Source organism: Dipodomys merriami, unplaced genomic scaffold (genome assembly GCF_024711535.1).
Source record: "Dipodomys merriami isolate MVZ:Mamm:240054 unplaced genomic scaffold, mDipMer1.0.p SCAF_651, whole genome shotgun sequence".
In the NCBI taxonomy this organism is placed as follows: Eukaryota; Metazoa; Chordata; class Mammalia; order Rodentia; family Heteromyidae; genus Dipodomys; species Dipodomys merriami.
Window position 1 is genome coordinate 10001 of NW_027206237.1, and position 26968 is coordinate 36968.

General features: G+C 40.5%; 1 long non-coding RNA gene across 1 annotated transcript in view; it reads left to right on the forward strand.

The window, feature by feature from the left end:
* The window catches only part of LOC138815580 (uncharacterized), a 29809-nt gene extending 3848 nt beyond the window's left edge, over positions 1-25961 (forward strand). Inside the window, exons 3-4 of the long non-coding RNA XR_011368396.1 lie at positions 7349-7428; positions 25839-25961. This is a non-coding gene — a long non-coding RNA (uncharacterized lncRNA). The remainder of the gene's footprint in view (positions 1-7348; positions 7429-25838) is intronic.
* The last annotated feature ends 1007 nt before the right edge of the window (positions 25962-26968 follow it).

The following is a 26968-nucleotide window of genomic DNA, read 5'->3' on the forward strand; positions in this document are numbered from 1 at the left end:
ATGTTGAAGCTGCTCATTTTTTACAGTAATTAGGTAATGTGGCAGTTAATATAAAATATAATTTCTGGACAAATGAATAATTAGGTTTGTTTTATTTTAACATTTAATTAAATATATTTCTAACATATTCTTTGTTAATTGGCTATTTTTAAAAAGTGGAATGAATGAATTCAATTTTGAATTTTTCTTTTAAGCTGGTCCTAGGACTTGAACTTAGGGCTTGAGTAGTACCCTAAACTTTTTTTGCTCAGGGGTAGTGTACTACCACTTGAACCACAGCACCACTTCTGTCTTCTTTTTAGTAGTTTATTGGAGAAAGAGTCTCACAGACTTTCGTGCCTGAGCTGGCTTTGAACCATGATCTTTAGGTCTTAGTTTCCTGAGTAGCTAGGATTACAGGCATGAGCCACCAGTGCCTAGCCCATTTGTAGTGTTTAATTGAACTACATGCTTTGCCATGGAATGCCATTTTCACTATGAAGTATACAAGTGGTCACAGAGACTAGAATTCTTTATTTGGGGGAGGGGGATCTGGTTGGGGGGCCTGAACTGTGGACCTGGGCGCTGTCCCTCAGCTCTTCAGCTCAAGGTTAGCGCCCTACCAATTGAGTCACAGAGCCACTTCCGGTTTTTTCTTTTTGCTTATGTGGTTCTGAGAAATCGAACCCAGGGCCTCATGCATGCAAAGCAAGCAATCTACCACTGAGCCACCTTCCCAGCCCAGAGACTAGAATACTATTTGGTGAACATTTCTTAAAAGTGAATGAAATGAGCCTTTACAACAAGAAAAGCAACTATGTATGAGTCATGCTATACATTCAAACTAACTTTCAATTTTGTAGAGTGGATTTATTGATCTGTTGAGCTTTGTAGCTTCCCAGTGCTGTTTACAGACTATGCTGATGAAATCTGTGTTGAAAATAACAGCTATATTCATTCATTTCAAGACAGTTGGTCAGCATTTGAAAGATTTGTGTGACTCGGAGTGAGTATTTTCCCATTATTTAATGTGTGATGTTAGCAAATGATGCACAGGCAAAAGAAAAAAAAGACTAATGCATTTTAATTCAATACATCCAATCAGAAAATCTTATGGTATAGCTTCAGGCTCATTGCTATGTATATCATTACAACTAAATTTTAAGAGATGACACTACTTGAGTTTTAGTATAGTATTAAGGAATATGTAAGCATTTCCTTTACTGATAATCTGAGAAGGCTACTAAAACTTCTTCCTTTTCTAACTAAGTGACTTTGTGAGGTAGATTTCCTTCATATACTTAAAACAACATACCCCAGCAGACAGAGTGTAAAAGCAGATGAGAACACATGTGTCTTTCATTAGGCTAAAGGATAAAGAGATTCATTAAATATGTAAAACAATTGTATTATTCTGCTGAAATTTCACCTTTTGTGGAAATTACAGTTATTTTCAATAAATGTATATAAACAAGTACTGTTTTTTTTTCTTAAGTTTGCAAAACTACCATAAGCACTTCAGTTCTAATTTTTCTTTTGTTTGGGATGTGAAACTAGGACTTGAACTCAATACCTGATGCATTGCTCATTGGATGTGTTCTACTTTTTAACATATCTGTCTGTATCTGTCTGTTTCTTTAGTGTGTGTGTGTGTGTGTGTGTGTGTGTGTGTGTGTGTGTGTGTGTGTGTGTGTGTGTGTATCCCCTATTTTTATTTAATTTATTTTTGTGGCAGTCCTGGGCTTGAATTCAGCACGTAGGCATTGATCCTGAGCTGCACTCTACCACTTGAGTCACAGGTGTACTTTGTTTTTTGTTTTGTTTTGTTTGTTTTTTTTTTCTGAGTAGTTTATTGGAAATAAGAGTCTCACTGACTTTCCTGCTCCAGCTAGCTTTTTTTTCCCCTCTAATTTGTGTTTTTTATTGTGAAAATACTGTACAGAAGGGTTACAATTACATGAGTAAGGTAATGAGTACATTTCTTATCAAGCATTGTTGCTTCCTCCTTTGTTTCCCCTATCCCTCCCTTCCCCCGCTAAAGTTGTAAACTTTTTTCATAACGTCTTGTACATATTGTTGCAGTGGGTCCACCTGTATCCCTATTTAAACACTTTGTTTTTCCTTTCCCCTCCACAAATTATACCAACATCCAATACAGTGAAAAGAGGGGTTATACATTGGAAGCCAGCTAGCTTTTAATAGCAATCTATGGCTCTCAGTCTCCCGAATCTGTAGCTAGGATTACTGGTGAGAGCCACCAGTTCCTACCTCTACTTACATTGTTTTTATCAGTTGTGGGGCCTAAACTCTGGGCCTGCGCACTGTCCCTCAGCTCTTCAGCTCAAGGCTAGCACTCTACCACTTAAGCCACAGTGCCACTTCTGGCTTTTTCTACTTATGTGGTGCTGAGGAATCCAACCCAGGACCTCATGCATGCAAAGCAAGCACTCTACCACTGAGCCACCTTCCAAGCCTGTCTACTTACATTTTTAATTAGCTCTTTGGGGGCTCTCAAAAATTTAAAAGTATTAAGAGGTCCTGAGACTAGTATGAGGGCTGCAAAATTAAAATTTTCCAAATGTCAGTGCATTTAAAGATGGGTTTCTCTTTTACTTCTTTGAACTGTCAGTGTGCTTGTCACTAATATCCTCTTAATCTCATTTGTTTTTTTCTATTTCTAATCTACTGTAAAATAACTAGTCTTCAAGTTTTCTACAGAAAGACTGAACATTTCTCAGGGAGGCACTTTCTTTATTCCTTGAGTACAGATTTTCTGCAGACTGGGACATTTTCTTTTTTGTTTGTGGTTTTCAGCCGTGTGTTCTAAGAGTTCAAACTAGACAGTTGTATAACACCTTACTAATAAATGACTACTTAGTCTATGTAAAAGCTTGCTTCCTGATTAGAAAATATTTTCTAATGGCTCACACCTGTAAACCTAGCCACTCAGGAAGCTGAGATCCAGGATCTGGGTTTAAAGCCAGCTCACCAGCAAAGTCTGTGAGACTCTGATCCCCAGTTAACTACCCAAAGCCCAAAGTGGAGCTGTAGTCAAGTGATAGAGTATTAGATTTGAGCTGAAACAGCTCAGGGACAACACCCAGGCCCTGAGTTCATGCCCCATGACTTGCACAAAAGAAAAAAGTTTTTTGAATGTAAGTTCTTAATGTTGTTCTGAAATATTGAGATGGCAGTTAACTATGATGGGCTTTTGGAGTTTTCCACTGTGTTAAAATGAAGATCTGTCATTTACTAAAGCCAGGTGACCTTGAAAAGTTCCTTGATACTGAGCTGTTTTCTCATCTATAAGGTAACCCAATCTAATTCCTCACAGGTTGTTAAAATAAGTACTAAAAGAAATACTGTATTCAGGGGCTGGGAAGGTGGTTCAGTGGTAAAGTGCTTGCCTTGAATGCATGAGGCCCTGGGTTCAGTTCCTCAGCATCACATAAGCAGAAAAAGTTGAAGTGGCGCTGTGGCTCAAGTGGTAGAATGCTAGCCTTGAGCTGAAGAGCCAAGGACAGTGTCCAGGCCCAGAGTTCAGGCTCCACAAACAGAAAAATAAATAAAGTATAATAGTCTTAACTAAGAGATACTAATTATTTTCATGATTCCAAAGATATAATAGATAAAAAAATCTTCTTTTTAGATGGCTTAACTTAGGAAACACATAAAGCCATTGTGATGTGTTTAGATAGTTGCATTTTTTTCTAACTAGGCCTCAATATGACAATTGTGTTATTTATAAACTTATTTGTGCAATTAACAGCATTCGTTCTGTAATCAGCATCTTGTTTTGCCCACGAATGGGACTCTTGATCTTTAAATACCATTCAGAGAACTTGGAGGCATTTTCTAAACAGTTGGATTTTTGTCTATTATGTTCACCAGAAATGACTCCGAAAACAGACTCCTTCCCAGCTCCTCTCACACTCTGTGCCAGCCCTCCTCAGTGATATTTGTTGAGAATTCAGCAGTGATGTTGGCATTTAATGATATCTCAATGAAGTATGGAAAAAATGGAAGTAGCTAATGAGCGATAAATTTAGGAACCTGGTGGTGTGGCAGTGTTGGTCATCTTTTTCCATCAGCATCCTTGGTCCTTACCATCCCTTTGCCTAAGAATATGTCTTCCTATTTTGGGAGAGCCCTTCATTCTTGCAAAGTTCCTCCAAAGCCCACACTTTATTATTTTATTTATTTATTTATTTATTGTTGTTTTTGGTGCCAGGACCACAGTTTGAACTGAGCTGATGTCTTACCACTCTGAACCAAGATACCAGTCTGTCTTTTTCTTGCTAAGCGGAGATAGATCTAAACAGAATTTTCTGCCTGGCTGGCTTTAAAGGTCCATTCTCCAAGTCTCAGCCTCCTGAGTAGCTGTGATTATAGCCATGAACCACCAGCACCATCCTACATACTTTCAATGCAACTTCTCCTTACCGCAGTGCCAGTCCCCAAACACAGAGCCTCAGCCAAGTCCTCTAAGACAGAGTTCCACCTCTAGCCTAATACTGGGCCACACTCCTGCCTAATATATATTTCATTCAGTGGAAAGCATTTGACAGTGATCTTCCACCATTGTTTACCTTTGTTTATGGTGGTACTGGGGTTTGAGCTCAACTCACTCAAAGTCAGTAGGCAGGCACAGTACCACTGAGCCACGCCTTGGGCCCTCTTTTCCCTTGACTGTTTTCAGGGAGAGTCTGGTTTTTCCTGGATGCATGCCTGAACTAGAGTTACCCATTTCAGTCTTCCTGTCATTGTTAGGATCACAGGCATTTGCCACTGTGTTCAGCTTCTCTGTTGAGATGGAATCTCCTAAAATTTTCTGCCCAGGTTGGGCTGGAACTGAGATCCTCTTAATTTTGGCCTCTCACATTAATGTAAGAGGATGAACAGATACTACTGTACCAGGCTATGGCTGAGAAGGGGATCTCACAAACTGTGCTGTTAAGCCTGACCTCAAATTATAATTCTCCATTCTCACCTCCCAAATAGCTAGGATTACAGACATGAGCCACAACAGTGACCCATTTCCTTTTTGTTCACAACTCTTACCAAAAAAAAAAGTTTATTTAAATAAACTCAAACATAATACATTGTATATTTGTACATTTGTAAATTCAATGTACATATTCAAATATTAATTATATTCTAAGTATATATTAAATATGTTTAGAACAGAGTGAGATAAATCTAAATAAAAAATTCTGCATGCCATTGGATCATTTTGTCAATACTTTGTGATATTGTTATCTCATTATGTTTTCAGATTAATTTCTTGCACCCAGCAGGATTTAGTTGGAATAATTAAATGTTGCTTAAATGAGGTACATAGGTAAGGATGGTATTAATGAGATCACCTTCACAATCCATGTTAAACTTGGATTGCTAAGTCATTTTAATTCTCTCTCTTAAATGCCAACTGAGAGGGACAAATGTGCCATGATACATTCCCCCCTCCCACCAACCAGGGACTTTTGGAGACAATGGCAGGTATAAAGAAGTAATAATTTGCCCTTTGAAGCTATAGACTGGTGATTAATAAATATATAGATTCTAAAGTCTAAAACATTAGGCTGGTCTCAAAGTGGGTGAATGGATAGGATTTAGGTGTGTAAAGAGAAAAAGAATATTTCCTGACAATTTGTTTGTCTGTCTTGATTATAGTTTGCTCTTGACTTATCCTTATGTTTGCATGTTTCTCTACTAAGGTGTTCTGTGTTCCCATCTTCATGATAATTTCAACATTTTCCTTAGCACCCTTCCAACATTTAAGAATCCTTTCTCCCTCTGATTTACACATCACCGTCTCTTACTTGGATCATGGATTATTGACTCAATTTTACTTTCTTGTTTATTCCTAGATTAGTGCTGATAAGTTCTGTACTCAGCCACTAAAGTGATCTCTCTTTGATTTAAATTTGATCTTACCTGTCTCTGTTTTAAAAATCATCAGTAGTTCCTCATCTCTTTGGTAGAAACTTTGAGATATTAAGAGGGTATAAAGGCTCAGTCTTAGCTGGATCCTATTTTGTTGTTTTTTCCTTTGCTTATTCTAAACTTCCTGCTATGCTTTCATCCCCCTAATCTTGGCACTCATTTCCTCTGCCTGAAACTCTTCCCATTTTCTTGGATAACCTGGATTCTCCTGGAGTCTTACTGTCCCAACTTGAATTCCATTTTCTTTTTCTTTTTTTCTGGTCCTGGGGCTTGAACTCAGAGCCTGGGCTCTGTCTCTGAGCCTCTTTTTGCTGAAGTCTAATGCTCTACCACTTGTGCCACAGTGCTACCTCCAGCTCTTTCTGTTTGTGTGGTACTGAGGAATCAAACCCAGGGCTTCATGCATGCAAGGTAAACACTCTACTACTAAGCCACATTCCCAGCCCTGAATTCCATTTTCTTTATATAATATCTGCTTCATACTCTCCATTCATTCTTCTGTAATGTGGTGCAAAGAACATTGAAAGTGGAGGCCAAGGTTTAACTTCTTATCTTTGCTAGGAGATCTTGTAAAAATTCTTGACCTCTTCCAGCCTGCATTATCTTTATCACACAAGTGTGATAATACCCACTTTTCTTATAAGCCCATTAAGAACATCCATTGACATACTGTGCACAAAAAAATTCTATAAGCATGTCAGCCAAAGATGTTTGCCATGACAACATTGGTGGTGACAACAAGAATGATCCACCCAAGGAAGCATTTAGCTTCACAGCTTGGGTGACCTTCCTGAACCATCCAGGCCAAACTAGTGCTTCCTATGCCTCTGTCCTGGATTGGCACTCAGCTTAAATTGCTTGTAAGTTTACTGAGTGGAAAGAGATGCTTGAACGCAGATCTGGTAAGAAGCTGGAAGCTAGTCCTAAATTCCTGAAGTGTAGTGATGCTGTCATGCTTCATATGATTCCAGCAAGCCTGTGTATGTGGAGAGCTTCTTTGACTATTCTCCTCTGGATCATCTTGCTGTTTGTAATAGGAGATAGTTGCTGTGTGTGGCATCAAAGCTGTGGACAAGAAGTGTGCTGGAGCTGGCAAGGTCACCAAGTCTGCCAAGAAAGCTCAGAAGGCCGAGTGAATATTATTATCCGTAGCACCTGTAGCTTCAGCTTAACCAGTGGTGGAAGAAAAGTGTCAGAAATGTTTGTCTTAATTGGACATTAACTGAAAGACTGGATAATGATAACAATGCATCAGAAAACCCTCAGAAGGAAAGGAAAAAAATTGTATAAGCACTCATATTCCATGCTCATTAAATTGTTATGAATACTTCTGCTGCCTTCACTCCTCTTCCTTCTTACCTTTCTTGTGAACCTCAGCAGTTTTGCTGGAATATTTTTCATGTGAGACTTTGTTTTTTTTCAGGAGATGAAGATTTTTCTGAAGGGATAACAGAGCTGTTTTCCCAGCTGTACATCTCCTGCAAACCAGACAAACTTGCCAGGGTAAGTTATTACTTCTTGGTGATTTTGATTCATTTATTTTTGACACTTCAGTGAATTAAAAACTGAGATAGTAACCATTTACCATATGGAAGTAATAGCCTTGGGCAAAGCCTTGCTCTTTGTTGGTGACTTGGGAGCTATATGCATATCCAAGGTCAGAGAGGGGTAGGGAGGTTCTATATCCAGAGAAATATTTAATACAACATATATTCGGTTGCCTGCTCATGCACAGGACAAGGGATGCTTTTTCCTTTTATGCCTATCTTTCCCAGGCTCAGGAGACATTCTATAAACCAGTAAGCACCGGGCACACAATGCTTTCTGGACAGAGGGAGCTGATATAAGTCAGGATGTCCTGTTTGCTCCTAAGTCCTAGGGTAAGGAACGTAACACTTGATCTTGTTGCTTTTGTTATTAGATAATAAATTTTATTATGGAATGTCTTGTGTAGAAGAAAGACATTCCTCAAGGAACAAAGTAGCAGAATTGCACATTCCTGGCCGGCCTGTGCTAGCAAAGTTCTACCTTAAAAGAAGAAAAAAACACATAAAGAAATACATGTTTAAAATCTACTGAATGTAAGAAATAAAGAGTACAGTTTCCTGTGAATATATAATGTCAGGGAGTTTCCTGCAAACAGTAGCCTCTAAACTGGGATGATTTTTTATTCTTCATAGGGAAATAGTAATAACATTTATTATTATAACCACAATTCATTGACATTCAGTACATTTCCAGTATTGTAGAACCATCACCTTTATCTTATCCAAAACATATCCATCACCCTCAACAAAAATTTGGGGCCATTAAACCATTCAGCCCTCAATCCACAGTAGCCCTGAGTTATTTTCTGTATCTGTGAATTTTCTTACTCTTGGTACTTTATTGTTGTAGTCTGAATGTTTGGATTTCCATAATTTTCATATGGTAACACTTGATCTTTTATTCTTATCCCCCAATGCATGCATTCTCCATTAAGCCTTCTCAGAACAATCCTCAGGAACTTATCTTCTGCAGTTCAAGTGCATCTCTTCACTATTCAATCTAGTATTGTTTAAAAATAGTCAAATTTAGGAAAAGTCACAAAAAGAATATAAACTATTTCTGTGATTTTTATGCAAATTCAGTTGGTTAATATTTTCCTTCATTTGCTTAATCACTTATGCTTGCATGTATGTTCTCTTTGTGGACATACATTTGAGATTAAATTGTATATTTCGTAGTTCTCTATTCCTACATATTTTAATCTTGATCTCAGGACAAAAATGTCCCATTATTACATAGCCACAGTATAGTTATCAACTTCAGTAAATTAATCATAATGCCATACTTTTGCTTAATCTTTTGTCTATATTCCAGTTTTGCCAATTGGCTCAATTCTGTCCTTATCAATTTTTTTCTCTAAAAACCAATACATGATCATGAATTATATGTAGTTGTGTATACTTGATCTCTTTTAGTCTATAATAATTTATCAGCTTTTCCTTATCTTTATAACATCAATATTTTTGAACAACACAAGCACCTCCTTCCCTTTAGTAACTAGGATGACAGTATCAGTGACTGGCAACTGGCAAATGTAGAGTTCTTGAGGGTAAAATGTGTTTTGTTTTGTTTTTTACAAAGTATGAGGCTCATAGTAAAAAATCTTCAGTGTTGATGACCCCATTGAAACTAGCTTAGTATTCTAAATATACATGCAGATGTTCAGTAAGCAGACATGTTTCTCTATTTTTATTCCAGGTAATTTGCTAGGTGCTAGGGAAGTAATGATGAGAAGGACATAGAAAAATCACAAGAATAGAAGAAATCATGTTAATAAATATTTTTGAGGTCAATAATTGCATATGGTCAATAATTCCCCATGTGGTCCCATGTGGCAATTCTTGGAAGGCAGTTTTCAAATAATTGAAATTTTTGTCATTGAGACATAGGATATAGCAGGGGCATTGGCCTGGTTGCACTGGAAGGTGTGGTACTGGGAATAATTTCTTTTTAAATTTTTCTTTACGTTTTTTACCTTTTTTCTCCAGGCTAACAGGTTTCATACCTTGAGCCACAGCTTAATTACTCACTTTCTTTTTTCTTTGTTTCTTTTTGCCGGTCTTGGGGCTTGAACTCTTCTGCCTGGTCACTGTCCCTGAGCTTCTTTTTTTTTGGGGGGGGGGATCCGGTCTTGGGCCTGAACTCTGGGCCTGTGTGCTTTCCTTCAGCTCTTCAGCTCAAGGCTTGCACTCTACCACTTGAGCCACAGCATCACTTGTGGCTTTTTTTCCTACTTATGTGGTGCTGAGGAATTGAACCCAGGGCCTCAAGCATGCAAGGCAAGCGCTTTACCACTGAGACACTTTCCCAGTTCCCTTGTGAGATTCTTATGTCCAATTAACCACTCAAAACCCAGAAGTGATGCTATAGCACAAGTGGTAGAGCACAAGCCTTGAGTACAAGAGGCTCAGGGACAGCACACAGGTCCTGAGTTCAAACCCCACAACTGACAAAAAATACAGAAAGGAAAAGAGTACTACAAGAAGCCAAGATGACGATACAGAGTCTTGAAAGTTGAGAGCCAAGGTTCAAAGCCATCCTAGGCATGAAAATCCATGAGATGTTTTTCACCAATTAAGCAGCAATAGGTAGGAAGCAGTAGAGCTCTACCCTTGAGCAAAACTCCCCAAGTTCAAGCCCAGGAATAGCACAAATGAAAAGAATTCTCATGGACTTTTCTGCCCAAGCTGGATTCAAAACACAAATGCTCAGATTTCAGCCCTCTGAGCAGGTAGGATTATAGGTATGAACCATATTTTTTAAAATCTTGAATTGCCTCTAATATTTTTGCCCTCCTTTTCACTTAATTTTTTATTCCTTTTCTCTTTTTTGTAAGTTCATGTCATCTAGCTTATTATTTAGGCCTGGCCATTCTTTCTGCAGTTTTTGTTTTGAGTTTTATTGGTTGTTTTGGAGCTTGTTATAGTACTTGAACTCAAGGGCTGGTCATTGTTCCTAATTTTTTCTCAAGGGTAGTAGGCTTCCCACCTCAAGACACAGTTCAAATTTTGGCTCTTTACGCATTTGTCTTTCTTTCTGCATTTATTTTAGGTGCTGATCCTCTGGCTTGAACTTAGGACTTGGGCTTTTTTGCAGAGTTTTTGCCAAGTTTTTGTTGTTGTTGTTTTTGTTTTGTTTTGTTTTGTTTTTTCTTTATTGCTAGTCCTAGGGCTTGAATATAGGGCCTTAACTTTTGCTAGTCATAAAATCAGGGCAGAGCCACTGTGTCTGAGGTTTTTCCCTTTCTTTCTCAAGACTAGCAGTCTCCATGGCTTGAGCCACAGATAAAGTTCTGGCTCTATTTATTTATTTATTCATTCATTCATTCATTTTTGGTGCTAGGGCTTAAACTCATGACATGGCCACTCTCCTGCTTGAAGTCAGAGCAGAGCCACTATGAATGAAGCATTTTTTGTATTGTTTTTCTCAAGACTAGCAGACTGTGACAGCTTGAGCCACAGCTTCATTGATGGCTTTGTTTATATAATGTTCTCCACCCTCCCCCCCCGTTCCCCCCCCCACACACAGGCAAAAGCTGTAAAGTTCATTTTTCGACATAATATCTTGTACATCTCATTGTTGCAATAGGTCCACCTGTATCCCTATTTAAAAAATTTGTTTTTCCCCTTCCCCTTCCCCTTCACAAATTATACCAACATCAAATACAGTGAAAACGGGGGAGTTATTTATTTTTTGGTTCTGGTCCTAGGGCTGGAACACAGGGAGTGGTGACTGTTCCTAGACCTGAAATCAGGGCAAGATCACTGTGCAGGAGTCTCTCCCCTGTCCTGAGCAAGGCTGACAGGCTCTGAACCTTGAGATGCATCTCAACATCTGGCTGTGTAAAACAAATTTGGTAATTCATAGCTGGGGGAGCTGGGAAGGTGGCTCAGTGGTAAAATGCTTACCTTGAGCTGAAGAGCTAAGGGACAGCATCCAGAGCTAGAGCGGGCCCCATCACCCACAAAAAAGAAAAAATAAAAAGAAAGCTGGGTGCCAGTGGCTTACGCCTGTAATCCAAGCTACTCAGGAGGCTGAGATCTGAGGATTGCAGTTCAAAGCCAGCCTGGGAAGGAAAGTCCGTGAGACAATTATCTCCAATAAACCACCAAAAAACCAGAAGTGGTACTGTGGCTCAAGAGGTAGAGCACTAGACTTGAGTTGAAGAGCTGAGGGACAGTGTGTAGGCCGAGTTCAAGCCCCATGACCAACCAAAAAAATAGATTCTCATGGGAAGACAGGGACATTACCCAGGCTCTAAAATCAGAGGATAGTGGTTCAAAGGCAGCCTGGGCAGGAAAGTTGTTGAGACTCTCATCTCCAATTAATCACCAAGTGTTTGGAAGTAGTATAGTTCTAGTCTTGTGCAAAACAGCACAAGTTCAGGCACCAGTACTGGCACACATGCCCAGGCTGACTATGAACTACAATCCTAAGATTTCAGCTTCTACAGTAGCTAGGATTATAGGCATGAGCTACTACTTAAAAATATTTCATTGACTTTTCTCTTTTTTTGCCATCTTCTCATTATTTTGTTCATTTCTCGTGTGTGTGTGTGTGTGTGTGTGTCCTGGTGTTGGTTCTAGAGCTTGAACTCTGGAGCCTAGCCACAGTCTCTGAATTTGTTTTTCTTTTATTTTTGATGCTGTTCCTAGGGCTTGAATTCTGGGCCTAGTCCCTGTCCCTGAGTCATTCTTTTGTTGTTGGTGGTGATGGTCCTAGGGCTTGAACATAGGGCCTGATCACTTCCTGGGTTTGAAAGCAGGGCAGGGCCACTGTGTATGAGGGTTTTTGTTGTTTGTTTTCCCTAAAAGGAAGCAGTCTCTGTGGCTTGAGCCACACAGATCAACTTCTCGCTTCTTTTACTTTTTGGCAGTTCATGGCAGATAAAATTCTCATAGAAGTTAAGAAGTTGAGGGTACTATATCAGCACCTGAAATCTGAGGATTGAGGTTGAAAGCCCAGGCAGGTAAGTCCGTAAGATATATCTCCATTTAATCCCCTAAAGAGAAAAAGTGGTAGAGTGCTACCTTTAAGAAACGTATTTCTATTTCAAGCTCTGGCTTCAAGACCCAGGACTGATACACATTCACAAATCCCTAATGGTCTTTTCTGCCTAGTTTGCCTTGGAACCGAGATCTTCAAGTTCTGTCTTTTGTGTAGCTTGAGCTCCAGGTGTAAGCCACCAATTCTCTGCTCATTTTAAGATTTGGAATTGGCGCTTTGTGCTCTTCTTCCATTCTGATTTTATTTATGTATTTGTATTTAATTAATTAATTATTAGTTGTCCTACCCTATGTATCTGGGCCTGGTCACTTATTTTGCTTTTTTGCTGAAGGCTGTTGCTTTACCACTTGAGCCACAGCTCTACTTCTGGTTTTTGCTGGTTAGTTGGAGATCAGAGCTTCATGGAATTTCCTGCCCAGGTGGGCTTTTAACCACCATCCTGAGATTTCATGCTTCTAACTGGGATTACATGTCAGCCACCAAAAAATGCCTGACTCACTCAATTTTAATATTCTTAATAGGGTCTTATACTTTTTTAATTCACATTATAATGATGATGTCGATGATGATGATGATGATGATGATGATGATGATGATGATGATGATGATGATGATGATGATGATGATGATGATGATGATGTGCAGGTCATGGGCTTGAAATCAGGGCATGTGTGCTGTGCTGTCCATGATCTTCAGCTCAAGGTCTGGAATTTTGTCTATTTCTTTTTGCTTCTTTCTTGGTGGTTAATTTGAGAGAATTGTCTCATGGAAAAGCTTGGCACTACTCAAGAGGTTGAAATCTGAGGATTGTGGTTTCAAGCCAGTCCTGGCAAGAAGTCCAAAACACTCTATCCTTTTTCTTCTAAGTTTTTGTTTTAATGAGAAAGATGGGGTGCAGTGGAGTTGCAGTTTCATTAGCAGGTAAAAAGGATGTTTGTTTTTGAGCAATGGCCTCCCAAAGTACACTGCCTCCTGGCTAGGGATGGTGAACTGATGGTTATAATGCCGTCTGTCTTCCTTCTGTGACCTATTGCCCTGGTAACCGATTGTTTACAAAGATGTGATCCTGACTCCTGAGCAACAGGAAAAGGCACAATATCATTCCTGGGTTGGGATGAAAACCAAGTGGATCCCGCCATTTGGTGTGCTGCCTTGCTCTGGGGGGCAGGATGATAGTGCACCCTTCTATGAAGAAAGAAAATAACTTGAACAATTCTGTCCTCTTTGTTCATTTCTGACAGATGAGGGCTGTGAGAGACATTCATGGAATCATCTAGGGGACTTGTCCAGGATCTCCATTGTTTCTGGGAAGGAAGGGCCCCAAGTTTTGCTGTAGAGAGATGCATCCTGCAGTGCCATGGCCCTGGTTTGCTCCAGTGCCAGTGATTACCCAGATCAGGAAATGTCACCTGTTGCAGGTAAAATAGCTCTCAGGACATTTGTCCTGATGACCATGGAAGCCCATGCCTAGGCCAGTGTAAGCAATGGTGACACAGTGGTGCTCGTGTGGCTGGGAGTATGGAAGTAGCACAGGTGTGGATGAGAGGTGTGGGTAGCACACATGGTAGATGCCTTCTGCTCTGCCCACCACATGACTAAAGGTAATGCTGGATTCTGTCTGAAATTAACTAGGGTCTGGGGCACTGCACATTTTCTGAGATGCCAAAGCTCCCATGGGGACACAGGTTGAGGTAGACTAGGTGAAAGGGAGTGAAGGAAACCTGCAGAAAATAAGGAAGTTTTGATTCTTTTTAAAAGTTCCTTTAATGGTTAAATTTTAATCAAAATGGGAAATAAATGGAAAAAGTGATTCTAGATCTCAATTTCCTGAATAGCTAACATTCCAGGTGTGACACTATTACCCATCTCACTCTTTTTTATCTATTGAGTTTATTAGGTTCTAGACACTGTAGCAAGTAGAAAAGAAAAACTTTGTTTTGAAGTTCTATGCTTTAGTGTGTGGGGGTGGGGGAGGGTGGAGAATGTATAAATATGTTTGAAAATATGATGGAAAAATAGATTGAGAGATGTGCTAGGGAGGAGTGTTGGCAATTTACAGTGAGGTATGATTTCAGAAAAGCGTCATGTGGTAAAGTGACTTAGGAGATCAAGGCAACTCACCCAGGCCCCAGAATCAGGTAGGGTCATGAGCTCAAAGTTGAGGGTGTCTGGCCTGTCTTAGAGTCAGTAAACCAGTGTGGCTACATCACAATCAGTGTGTGGAGTAGAGGATATGCTTGCTGTAGGACAGGCAGTGGGCAGCTTGTGCAGAGCAATGAGTTACAAGTGTGGTCTCCACCCAGAAGCAGTGATCTCATCCAGGAACTTTAGCAGGTCCAGCCCAGACCTGTTTAGTCAGGGGCTAGGGTCCAGTGTTGCCTGCTTCAAAGAAGCCCTCTAGATGTATTTGAGAACCACTAGACAAGATAAGTTCCCTTAGACTATGGTAGAGACTTTGGATTTTATTCTGAAACAGAAGCTCTTGAAGGTTGGGAGTGAGAGAGTACAGGATTTAATTTAAGAAATATACAAAGTGGGTGCCAGTGGCTCATACCTCTATTCCTAGATACTCATGAGGTTGAGGTCTGAGAATCCTGGTACAAAGCTATTCTGGACAAGAATGTCTGAGACACTTAACTTGAAGTGGAGATATGGCTCAAGGGGCAAAGTGTTGGTTTTGAGAAAACAAGCTCAACAAATTCAAAGCCCTGGCTCTAAGTTCAAGCCCAAGTACCAGCACAAAACACACAGGCCAGGCAATGGTGGCTCACACCTGTAATCCTACTGACTCTGGTGGGTGTGGTCTGAGGATGGTAGTTTGAAACTAGCCCTGGCAGGAAAATCCATGAGATCTAATCTCCAAATACCCACTGGAAACAGCTAGAAGTGGGGCTATGGCTCAAATAGTAGAGCACCAGCCTTGAGTAAAAGCTCAGCCACATTATGCAGGGCCTTGAGTTCAAGCCCCAGTACTGACACTGACACAAACATAAGCACATATACACACACACAAACACCAACACAAGCAGTGATGGTCACTCATGGGAAGGAAGCACAGGAGCCCAGTGGTTCCCCTCTCAATTCTCAGGGCCCTCTTGTCCTCTGGAGACACCCCAGTTTTTCTTCCAGCATAATAATTATTATTACAAAATATTAGAATTATAAATATAATTACTATATTAATGCTATAAGTGCAATGATATAAAACATTTTTATAAAATGTATTAATATGTTACATATTATATTCTATAACATACATACATTATATATTATATAATATCTAGTAAATATACAAATAAATATAAATGTTATATATAATAGATAAAATATGCATGCTACAATAGTAAATGAAATATAATGATATAAGTATAAAAATATTATAAATATACTTATTATTATACTAATTATTCTTCAGGAATCACAATGTGGCTTAGTGGTAGCGTGTTTGCCTGGCATACATGAAGACCTGGGTTTGGTTCCTCAGTAAACAGCAAAAGCAGGATGTGGCGCTGTGTCTTAAGTAATAGAATGCTAACCTTGAGCAGAGACAAGCTCAGAGACAGTGCCCAAGCCCTGGGTTCAAACCCTAGGACTGTCAAAAAAAGAACAATATAGTAATTCTTCTACCTGCTGGAGCCCTGTAAAACCAGACACACTCAATCAACTGGGACCTTGAATTTGAGTTCCACAAACATCAAAGATGATTTTTTTTCTAGTCAGTCCTGGGGCTTGAAGTCAAGGCCTAGGCACTGTCCTGGAGCTCTTCTGCTCAAGTCTCATGTTCTACCACTGTAAGCCACAGCACCACTCCAGTTTTCTGGTGGTTAGCTTAAGATTAATGTCATGGACTTTCCTGCCCCGGCTAGTTTTGAACTGAGATCCTCAGATCTCAGCCTCCTGAGTAGCTTCAATTACAGGGGTGAGCCACTGGCTCCAGCTCACAAACACAGTCTTAGCTTCCAGGTCAGTGCCCTGGGCCCCTCCAGGCTAGCTGGTCCTCTTCTTCCCCAGCTTATTGGTGCTGGCAGCAGGTGAACAGGGCAGCGGAAGAGAAGGTGGTTCCTAGTTAACTGGGGGATCCTTTCTGTGTACTGCATGTCCTGCATTAAAAACCCAAACCCCCAGAGACACAAGTTCATTCCTTCAAGGTGGACAATCACCCAGTTCAGAAATTTAGGGGCACCCCTTAAAATCAACCTCTACTCTGATCAGGAGCCCGAAGTGACTGTACCCCTTTTTCCCAGGTTTAAGTTTTTCATTCTCGTTTTCACTATTAGAGTGTGTGTGTGTGTGTGTGTGTGTGTGTGTGTGTGTGTGTGCGTGTGTCTGTGTGTGTCTGTGTGTCTGTGTGTCTGTGTGTCTGTGTCTGTGTCTATGTGTGTTTTAGTTAGGTAGTTGTACAGAGATGCGGCCATGCAGCAGAGCAGTTCCTGGGTGCAGTGTTTTTTGAACCATGTCTCCCATTTCACAATTCTCACCACCCCTGACCTCAGTTTTCTTAATCTTTAGATTATGTAGTGAATGTTTGGAATTCAGAACAAGCAATTCGGGGCTGGGAAGGTGGCTCATTGGAAGACTGCTTGCCTCACTCACATGAGGCCCTGGGTTCAATTCCTCAGCACCATATAAGCAGAAAAAAGCCAGGAGTGGTGCTTTGGCTCAAGTGGGAGGGCACTAGCCTTGAGCTGAGGAGCTGAGGGACAGCACCCAGGCCCAGAGTTCAAGGCCCATGACCAAAACAAAACAAAACAAAAAAATCAAAACCAAAAACCAAGCAATTCATGTCTACAGTGCATCTTGATCTGTGTCATCCCTTCAATATCTTCCCCCTGCTTCCCCAACCATTCCCTTATTTTTGCGGGTCCTGTCAAATCCTTAGGAGCCAAAGTGGAACCAGCCGGGTGTCCTACATAGGGATTCATAACAGAGGAGAGAGGAGGAAAAAAAGCAGTATGATGCACATGAAAGTTTGCCTTTATAATTTCACAGTGCATTGCTATTTCCTACTCAGATATAATAGTGTAAGCGTATAATGATACCCCAATGTTATCAACAAAAGGTTTCTGTCCAGGGTGATATCACAGAAGGTAGCACTGACATTCATTTGAAAAGTATATCCACTAAAATATTCAAATGGAAGGGAGTCTTCTTACCATAGATATATAAATGAGCTCAAAAAACAAAACACTTAACAAAATGTCTATTGATGTCAATTAAAATGTTAGTGCAATTTTATTTAGTGTGAACTGTGTTTATGAATGTTTAGATTGCAAATGGGAGTATTTTATTTCTGCCCACTTTCTCAGATCTCAGGAGGTTCATAAATAAAACAAATTTCTTTCTCCATTATTTTGTGATTACCACTTTCAAATGGCTCCCTGCCCATAGATTCTAATATTTGTGTCACAATGATTGGTAAAGACTTGAGCCTCTCCATTGATTATAATGACTCCCATTACATTCTGAAAGAGATAGTATATTAACTTCATCTTCAGACAGAGAGGTAAATTGATGCCAGCATGCTCAACGATTTTATGAAAGTTCATGCCATCGGTATCCACCATCTTTGGCAATGATGCATCAAATATTTATTTATTTATTGATTGATTGATTTTATGGTCCAGTCGTGGTGCCTGAACTCTGTGCCTGGGCGCTATCCCTCAGCTCTTCAGCTCAAGGCTAGCACTCTACCACTTGAGCCACAACTCCACTTCCGGTTTTTTGCTTTTTGCTTATGTGGTGCTGAGGAATCAAACCCAGGGCCTCAATCATGCAAGGCAAGTGCTCTAACACTGAGCCACCTTCCCAGCCCTGCATCAACTATTTAATGAAGGAAAACTGGGAGCCAAGCTCTGTTTCAATGTCTAGGAATGGCCTGGAATTAAAATGTATAAAAACTTCATTTTCATAGAGCTGATGTTCTAGATGAGGATACTAACTGACAAAGAAACAGTTAAAAAATCCAAACAGGCTTGGAAGGTGGCTTAGTGGTAGAGTGCTTGAGACCCTGGGTTCGATTCCTCAGCATCACATCAGGAGAAAAAGTGGGAAGTGGCACTGTGGCTCAAGTGGTAGAGTGCTAGCCTTGAGCTGAAGAGCTGAGGGAGAGTGCTCAGGCCCATATTTCGTGCCCCATGACCCCCCCCAATCCAAACAGTGGCAAACACTATGAAACAAAAGAAAATGGAGAAATGGAGTTATTTAAGTTCTGCCTCAACCACAACCTTGGGTGCAGCTACCTTAAGATGATCAAAAGAGGCTTCCGGGAGGAAGTGGCGCTGTAGCTCAAGTGGTAGAGCGCTCGCCTTGAGTTGAAGAGCTGAGGGACAATGCCCAGGCCCAGAGTTCAAGCCCCACGACCGACAAAAAAAAAAACTATATAAAAGAGGCTTCCTGGAAATGGTGACTAATGAATTAAGGTGTGAGTTCCGCAAACGAGTCATGAAGGAAAGAGTTGGGGAAAGATGATTTTGGGCAGAGGGGAACACTTGGAGCAAAGGTTGTGAGGTGGGAGACTTGGTGTTTTTGAGGAACATCAAGGTTGCGTGTCACTGGAATGAAATGAGTGAAGAGGGATGGTGGCAGATGCATATGACCCAGAGAAGAGTCTGGTCACATAGGGTCATATAAGCAAGGGCAATCAATGTGGGTTTCTTCTAGAACTTTCCACTGTGGATAATAGCAGGAGGTATCACTATGTGATATGTGCTTTTCAAGGTTCACCATGGTGGCAATGTGGAGAATAAATGAAGAGTGAAAGCCAGGAGCCCTGTGTGGCCATTGTTTAGTACAGGTCAGTGTAGATTAGAATGTCAACAATGGAGTAAAAGTAGTAGATGAAGTAGTGTTTGTTGTTTATTGTTTTTCTTTTTCTTTTTGCTGGTACTGGGGCTTGAATTCAAAGCCTAGCAATCTCACTTAGTTTTTCACTCTAGTAATGCTGAACATGTGAGTGACAGCTGGACTCTTGGCCATTTTGGTGGTTAAGTCGAGATAAGAGTTTCACTGACTATGCTGTAGGGGTTGGCTTTGAACTGTGACCTTAAGATCTCAGCCTTCCAAGTATCTAAGGTTACACGTGTGAGCCACTAGTGCCCAGCTTGTGGAAATGGTTTTGTAAAATGAGACATTAGAACTTGCTCCAAAGATGATGTAGGCTTTTGGCTGAAGCAAATAATAAGATAGATGGTAGAACTATTACAATGAGAAGATGGTAGGAAGAGAAATGTTCTAGCAAGCAGGGAAAGGAATCTCAAATTCTGTTTTAGGCAAATAATTTTGCTTCACCATTGAGAGATAGCCTGGCTAACTGGAGCTGTCTAGTAGACAGGCCTTTAATTCCCCAAGCCTGGGAAAGAGCATTTTGAGTTAGAAATTGCATTTGGTGATTACCAGGGGGAAGGGATCATTTAAAGCCTGGAAAGTGTGGAATATCACCAAAGGAGGAAAAAGAGGCAAGCATACTGCCCAAATTTGTTCTTAGTCTCCACATTAATCACTAGGTGTGGTCAAATACTACAGTCACTGAAACTAGCTACAACTATTGTATTATTTTTTTTTGGGTGTGCCATTCCTGAGGCTTGAACCCAGGGCCTAGGTACTGTGCCTACATGGAAGATTCCTGACTTCCATGATCAGACTTACTGTTTTCCTTCTGACTTTCCTGCCTCAGTCATCTTTCCATGGCTTACAGCCAAGGAGCTTGTCTTGGATGTAAGTGTAAGCCAGTTATCAACAAACCACAGGGTATGTTCAGAAGCAGCCATCTAGGATCTGCTGACTTTGCCCTGGGTCTGCACGCTCCATCCCTGGTCCATAGCAAAGGAACCACAAATGCATAAGTTGATGAACCAATGCTAAAGTGGATGGTTGTGGCTGGGCATGGTTTGGATGTACTGATGAAGCCACTCTAAGGTGGCTTAGGCATCACTGTTGGACCAGGTTTGTTAGATTTTAGAATACATGTTTCAATACATGTTCTAGTCAAGACTGCATACCTTTGTCTCTCCCAATCATCTCACATCCCAAGCAGGGCACACCCCCAAGTTCTCATCTCATTACCCAGTTAAGACTACTTTGCCCATTTTCTGTGCATAGATTCATTTTTCTGAGTAATTCCTTCTTTATTTTATTTATAACACTTAGTACTAAACCACTGGCATTTAATGATTCAGTCTCTCATTATTCTCTGAGAATGTCTTTTATTCTATGGATCTATGAAATCCTTTGGGGCAAAATCTGTGACTTAAAACCATGGCCCCACCCTACACCATAGGACATTGAACATTAATAAGCCCTGAAGCAAGGCCTGTTGTTTTAGAGGTCATCTTTTTAGGAAATCCTTTTCCCAACTCTAATTAAATTAGGGTTTTTAAAATTTAAGTTTGAAACACATTTCACCCTCTAGGTAACTATTTTGATTGCATTGGTCTGTTACAGGCTATAAGTCCCTCTCTGCTCCTGGTGATATACAAGGTTTCTACTTAACATGTGAAAAATGGAATGCATAAAAAGATCAGTGAAGGCTGGGAATGTGGCTTAGTGGTAGAGTGCTTTCCTAGCATGCATGAAGTGTGACATAAACAGAAAAAGCCAGAAGTAGTGATGGGTTTAAGTTGCAGAATTCTACCTTTGAGCAAAAAAGCTTAGTGGCAGTTCCCAGGCTGAGTTCAAGCCCCACAACTGGCAAAAAATATCAGTGGAGATGGGCTGTGAATGCAGTGGCCTCATGAACAATTATCTGTGTGGTTGTGGTTTTCACAGTGCAAATTACAGCACACCAGGTCATTCTTTCCAATCTGCATCCCTTCTTCTTGGGAACAAACTCTTCCCTGCAGCATGGGTCTTCCATGGACAGGAGGCCTCATGAAGGCTGATTTATCCTTACCGAGTATAATTGAATCCTTTGGTTTGCACATCTTAGCTCCACAGAAAGCACCGTTCCCAAATGTTAGGGAGAATAAGCAAGTTGGCAGTAGCTAAGCTGGGCTAGGCAGATGGGGTAATGCGAATTTACACATATATACTTTGCCTAGTCCATAGGTTTCAGAGAAAGCATGAAAACTCAAAAACATTTGGAATTTAAGGGGCTTTGAAGAGGCTTAATTCCTTAATGAAAATTAGCATCATTGTTTCTTAGCTATGAATGACTTCAGGAAAAAAAAACTAAAAATGATATTATTTGAAACTGGGTACTAATGGCTCATACCTCTAATCCTAGTGACACAGGAAGCTGAGATCTGAGGAGTGTGGTTCAAAGCCAGCCTAGATAGGAAAATCCATGAGACTCTTATCTCTGGTTAACTATCAAAAAGCCAGAATTGAAGTTGTTGTTCAAATGATAGGCCATCATATTTGAGAAAAAAAAGAACTAAGCCAATGATACCCCATCCTGACCCTGAGTTCAAAACCCACCAGGAAGGAGAGAGAGAGAGAGAAAGAGAGAGAAAGAAAAAAAGAAGAGGGCAGAGAGAGAGAGAAAGATAGAGAGAGTGAGGCAGTGATGGGGGAAGTAATAATAATAGAAATGTAATGACAACAAATCTAAAGAATGTGGCAAAGCCTTTAATAAGTTCTTGAAAAACAAGGGATAGGAGCTCTGCACAATTAATGGCTGAGGAAGCTTTATTGAAGTAGGATGCCTAAACTGGGCACCTAAGACTCATACCTGAAATCCTAGCTACTTAGGAGGTTTATGGTACAAATCCAGCCTGGGCAGGAAAGTCTGTGAGATTTTTACCTCCTTTTTTTCTTTCCAGTCCTGGGGCTTGAACTCTGGGCCTGGGCAATGTCCCTGAGCATTTTTTGCTCAAGGTTAGCACCCTACCACTTGAACCACAGCACCACTTCCAGCTTTTTCTGTTTATGTGGTACTGAGGAATCAAACCTGGGCCTTCATAAGCATTAAATTCTGGAAGTAGAACTGTGGCTCAAGTGGTAGAGCACAAAAGCTCAGGGATAGCACCCAAGAAAGAGATGGAGCACTAGGACTGGCAACATAAAGAAAATATGAACTATTTACTTTGTGCCACATCAAGTATTTTGGACTATTTAAAGTATCAAAAGATAGTTCTACTTAAGAAATCATGGCTTAAATGTCTGGGGTGTGTGTGTGTGTGTGTGTGTGTGTGTGTGTGTGTGTGTGTCTGTGTGTGTGTGTCTGTGTGTGTGTTTGTGGTACAGAGAGAGGAGAAAGCATGGAAAGCCAAGAGAGTTCTAAATCTAAGACTTCAGAGGCCATCTTTCAGAGAAAGCCTGCAGAACTGGGAGTAAACTAGATCCAATGCTGTGCTTTGGTCAACTAGTTGTAAGAAAGCCCCAACTGGCCACTGGTGTGGATTGCAGGAAAGAGGATAAGGCAGTAAGAATAGAATTAAAGGGGTCTGAGCCACTCACACAAATTCCAGGTATCATTTCCTGGTTATATGTAGGCCCAACCTTTGATCTTCAGTAAAACCAGGAATTCACAAAAGTGAAAACTTGTAAGAAATAACTGAAATAAATAAATGACTAGAGGTGTTCAGCAGCAAATTTTGGCAAGCAGAACACATGTGAACAGAGCAAAATGGAAATGATCAACTCTGACAAGTGGTGGTGGGGAGCACAGAGAGACTCATGCACAGAGCTAGGCTCTGAGTTCAAGGCCCACGACACAAAAAGGAAGGAGTAATGATCAAAACTTTTCCAATTTTGATTTCTAGCATGAGCCTATATATTCAAGCATTTAGCAGCCCAATAGACTTCAAGTAGAACAAACTGTGATCACTTAACACATTGTAATTAAACCATCAAAGATAGAGAACCTCCAAAATCACACAATTCATCACACACAAGACTTCTTCAATGAGATTATGAACAATTCCACGTAAGAAACCAAGGATGTCAACGCACAACAAGTGCAGCAAATTTACAATGCTAAAAGCTAGACTACACAGAGAAATGAATGAGGTCTTATCTCCAGTAAGCAGCAAAATGCCGAGCTGGAGGTTTGCTTCAAGTGACAGAGTACTATGGAAACCCAGAAAGCCAAACAAAGCTAGGTATTCGTTGGTGGCTCATTCCTGCTATTCTAGATAGTCAGAAGCCTGAGATCTGAGGATCACAATTCAAAGCCACCTTGGGCAGGGAAATCTATGAGACTCTTCTTGCCTATTAACCACAACACCAAAGAATAAAAGCCAAAGTAGAGCTGTGGCTTTACCTTGGGTAAAAGTCTCAGGGACTGGAACTAGGCCATGATATCAAGCCTAGAACTAGCACCTAAAGAAAGAAAGAGAAAAGGAGAGAAAGAAAACAAAAACAAAACAGAAAGCCACACAAGAGCACAGATCTATAACTTCAAGCCCCAGCATGCATGTGTAGGTACACACACACACACACACACACACACCCCAAGATTGAAATACAAGCAGTAATGAGGTTATGTTGAGTAAATCTTTGATGTCCTGAAATCATGAATATAAATGACAACTAGATACCAATTGATATAGATATAGATAGATAAACTCTATAGATTATCTATCTGCTAAAGATAACAGATCTATCTATATCTGTAACAGATTATCTGTAGAAATTTTATCTCTCTCTCTCTCTCTCTCTCTCTCTATCTATCTCTCTATCTATCTATCTATCTATCTATCTATCTATCTATCTATCTATCTATCTATCTATCTATCTATCTGGCTATCTGTCTACATAGAGAGTGCGAGACAGAGAGAAAACAATCTTGGGGCTTGAACTCAGGCCCTGGACACTGTCCCTGAGCATCTCTAACTCACGGCTAGCACTCTACCACTTGAGCCACAGCCCCAATTCTGGCTTTTTCTTTTTAGGTGGTACTGAAAAACTGAACACAAGGCTTCATGCCTGCTAGGCAAGCACTCTAACACTAAGCCCCATTCCTAGCCCCTAGTTAAAGGTTTTTAAACAGAAGTACTAGAGTTCAAACTGAGAGCCTCTAGCTACTAACTAGATCCCTCTTCCTCTGCAGGGGATCTTGTACTTGAGCTGACTCCCCTAGCCCCTACCCTTTATCACTTTGGATTACAAAGCAATTGATGAGGACCTAATAGGAAATGTTGATGTTTTCTTTTACCTCATCGATGGTATTGACTACTGGTAACTCCTACCAGAAGTGGATTTTGACCATGAGTTGCTCCTATTTTCACCACCAAGTTAAGTGAAAGAGAATGGAGAGATGCCCTGTGACCCATTGATCCTAGTGCAGGGAATCCTGAATAAAAGGAAAGAATTGTGCATACAAATGTGGTAAATTCACAAAAGGAAGAGAAAAGCATCCTGTACCTGGCTTTACCTCCTGATTCCCCCTTCACCTCCATGGTTGAATCTTACTTGGCCATATTTGCAACAATGTATCCTTCTTAGCAGTACTTCCTGTGCCTCAGCCACAGGTTTCAAGTTGCTTTTATTTTCAGGGTTTGTTTTGTGACTTCATCTTTTTGTATGGCCTTTTAATTTATTTTTTGTATTTTTTTGTCCATCATGGGGCCTGAATTCTGGGCCTGGGCACTGTCTCTGAACTCTTCAGTTCAAGACTAGCTAGCACTCTACCACTTGAGCCACAGTGCCATTTCTGGTTTTTTTCTGCTTATGCGGTAGAGAGTAGCCTTGAGGAAGTAAGCCCAGATACAGCACCTAGGACTTGGTTTCAAGCCCCAAGACTGGGACACACACACACACACACACATACACACACACACACAAACACACACACACACACACACACACACACACACACAAGCTACCTACCTTTATGTACGAAAGATACTTAGGTTCTGTGCTCTCTTAAAATGTTTCTAATCATGTACAGTTGTGTAAGTATCTCTCATTTTAAATGATCATTCTTCCCTTCTGTTTAAAAATGAAATTATGAGAGCCTGGTATCCATGGCTCACACTTGTAATCCTAGCTATTCAGGAGGCTGAGATCTGAGAATCACAGGTCATTGCCAGCCCAGGCACAAAAGCCCGTGAGCCTCTTATCTCCAATAAACCACCAGAAAACCAGAAGTGTGCTGTAGCTCAAGTGGTAGAGCACTCGCCTGGACTGAAGAGCACAGGGACAGCACCCAGGCCCAGAGTTTAAGCCCCATGACCAAAAAAAATAAAAAGAAAAATTATCAGAAAAAATATTTTTGTAAAGCAGATATTTTCTAAGGCCAAAAAACCTTCAGAATTTCTGGTCCATAAAATGTTATGTGCATGGTCTTTCTGTAACTCTCCAATGTATATTCCTATATTTTTAGGGGAAGTTTATATATAGCTTTTACTGTACTACTCAGAAGAGATTTATGCTCAAATATCTAGCACCCTTGAATATGCAGTCCCATGACTTTGCAGGAAAAGAATGGAAAGAGATGGAAACCCACGACAGGAATGAAAGGGAGTAAGGCAGTTTGCACTTCTTACTCACTGTGCTCTCAACAGCAGGGGAGAAGGTGGAGAGGACATCAAATGGCACAGATACTGGTAAGGAGTTTTCATTCGCTTTGGCAGTGGTTTCTCCTACAAAAGGGAGATGTATAAGCACAAAAGAAAGGTTCATTGACATTTTTGCTTTATTATTATGTGATTTATTTTTTAAAAAATTGAGCCATTTTTGCCTACAAACACAAAATACTTTAGGATGAAGGCTAATAAGATAAGCAGTCTTAAATTTTCATTTCATTTCAAATATAAAAGTATTGATCTAGTCAGGTGCTGGTGGCTCACGCTTGTAATCCAAGCTGCTCAGGAGACTGAGATCTGATGATCTAGATTCAAAGCCAGCCCAGGCAGGAAACTCCATGAGACTCTTATCTCCAATAATCGACCAGAAAACTGGAAGTGGTGCTGTGGATCAAGTGGTAGAGCACTCGCCTTAAGCTGAAGAGCTGAGGGACAGTGTCGAGGTCCAGAGTACAAGCCCCATTACTAGAAAGATAGATAGATAGATAGATAGATAGATAGATAGATAGATAGATAGATAGATAGATAGATAGATAGATAGATAGATAGATAGATAGATAGATAGATCTAGCTGGGCACTGATGGCTTAAGCCTGTAATCGTAGTTAATCAAAAGGCTGACATTGGAGATTTGCAGTTCGAAAGCCAGACCAGGCAGAAAAGTCCATGAGACTCCTGTCTCGGATAAACTACTCAGAAAAAGCTGGAAGTGGTGCAGTGGCTTAAGTGGAAGAACTCTAGCCTTGAGTACAAAAAGGGTCAGGGACGGTGCCAGGTCCTGAGTTCAAGCCACAGAACTAGCAAAATAAAAAGTATGTATCTACACAAGAGTAGAGTAAAAAGTTTCAGTGACATGACCTTCTAAACAAGAGGAAACTATAGTCAGAAACAGATCAATTGCTGGCAAGGGCTGTGAACAGACACAAAGGTGTGGCTACAAACTGGCATGAAGGAACACCCTCAGGTAAGCCTCATACATACAGAAACTATTCTTTTTTTGCGGGGGGGTCCGGTCGTGGGGCC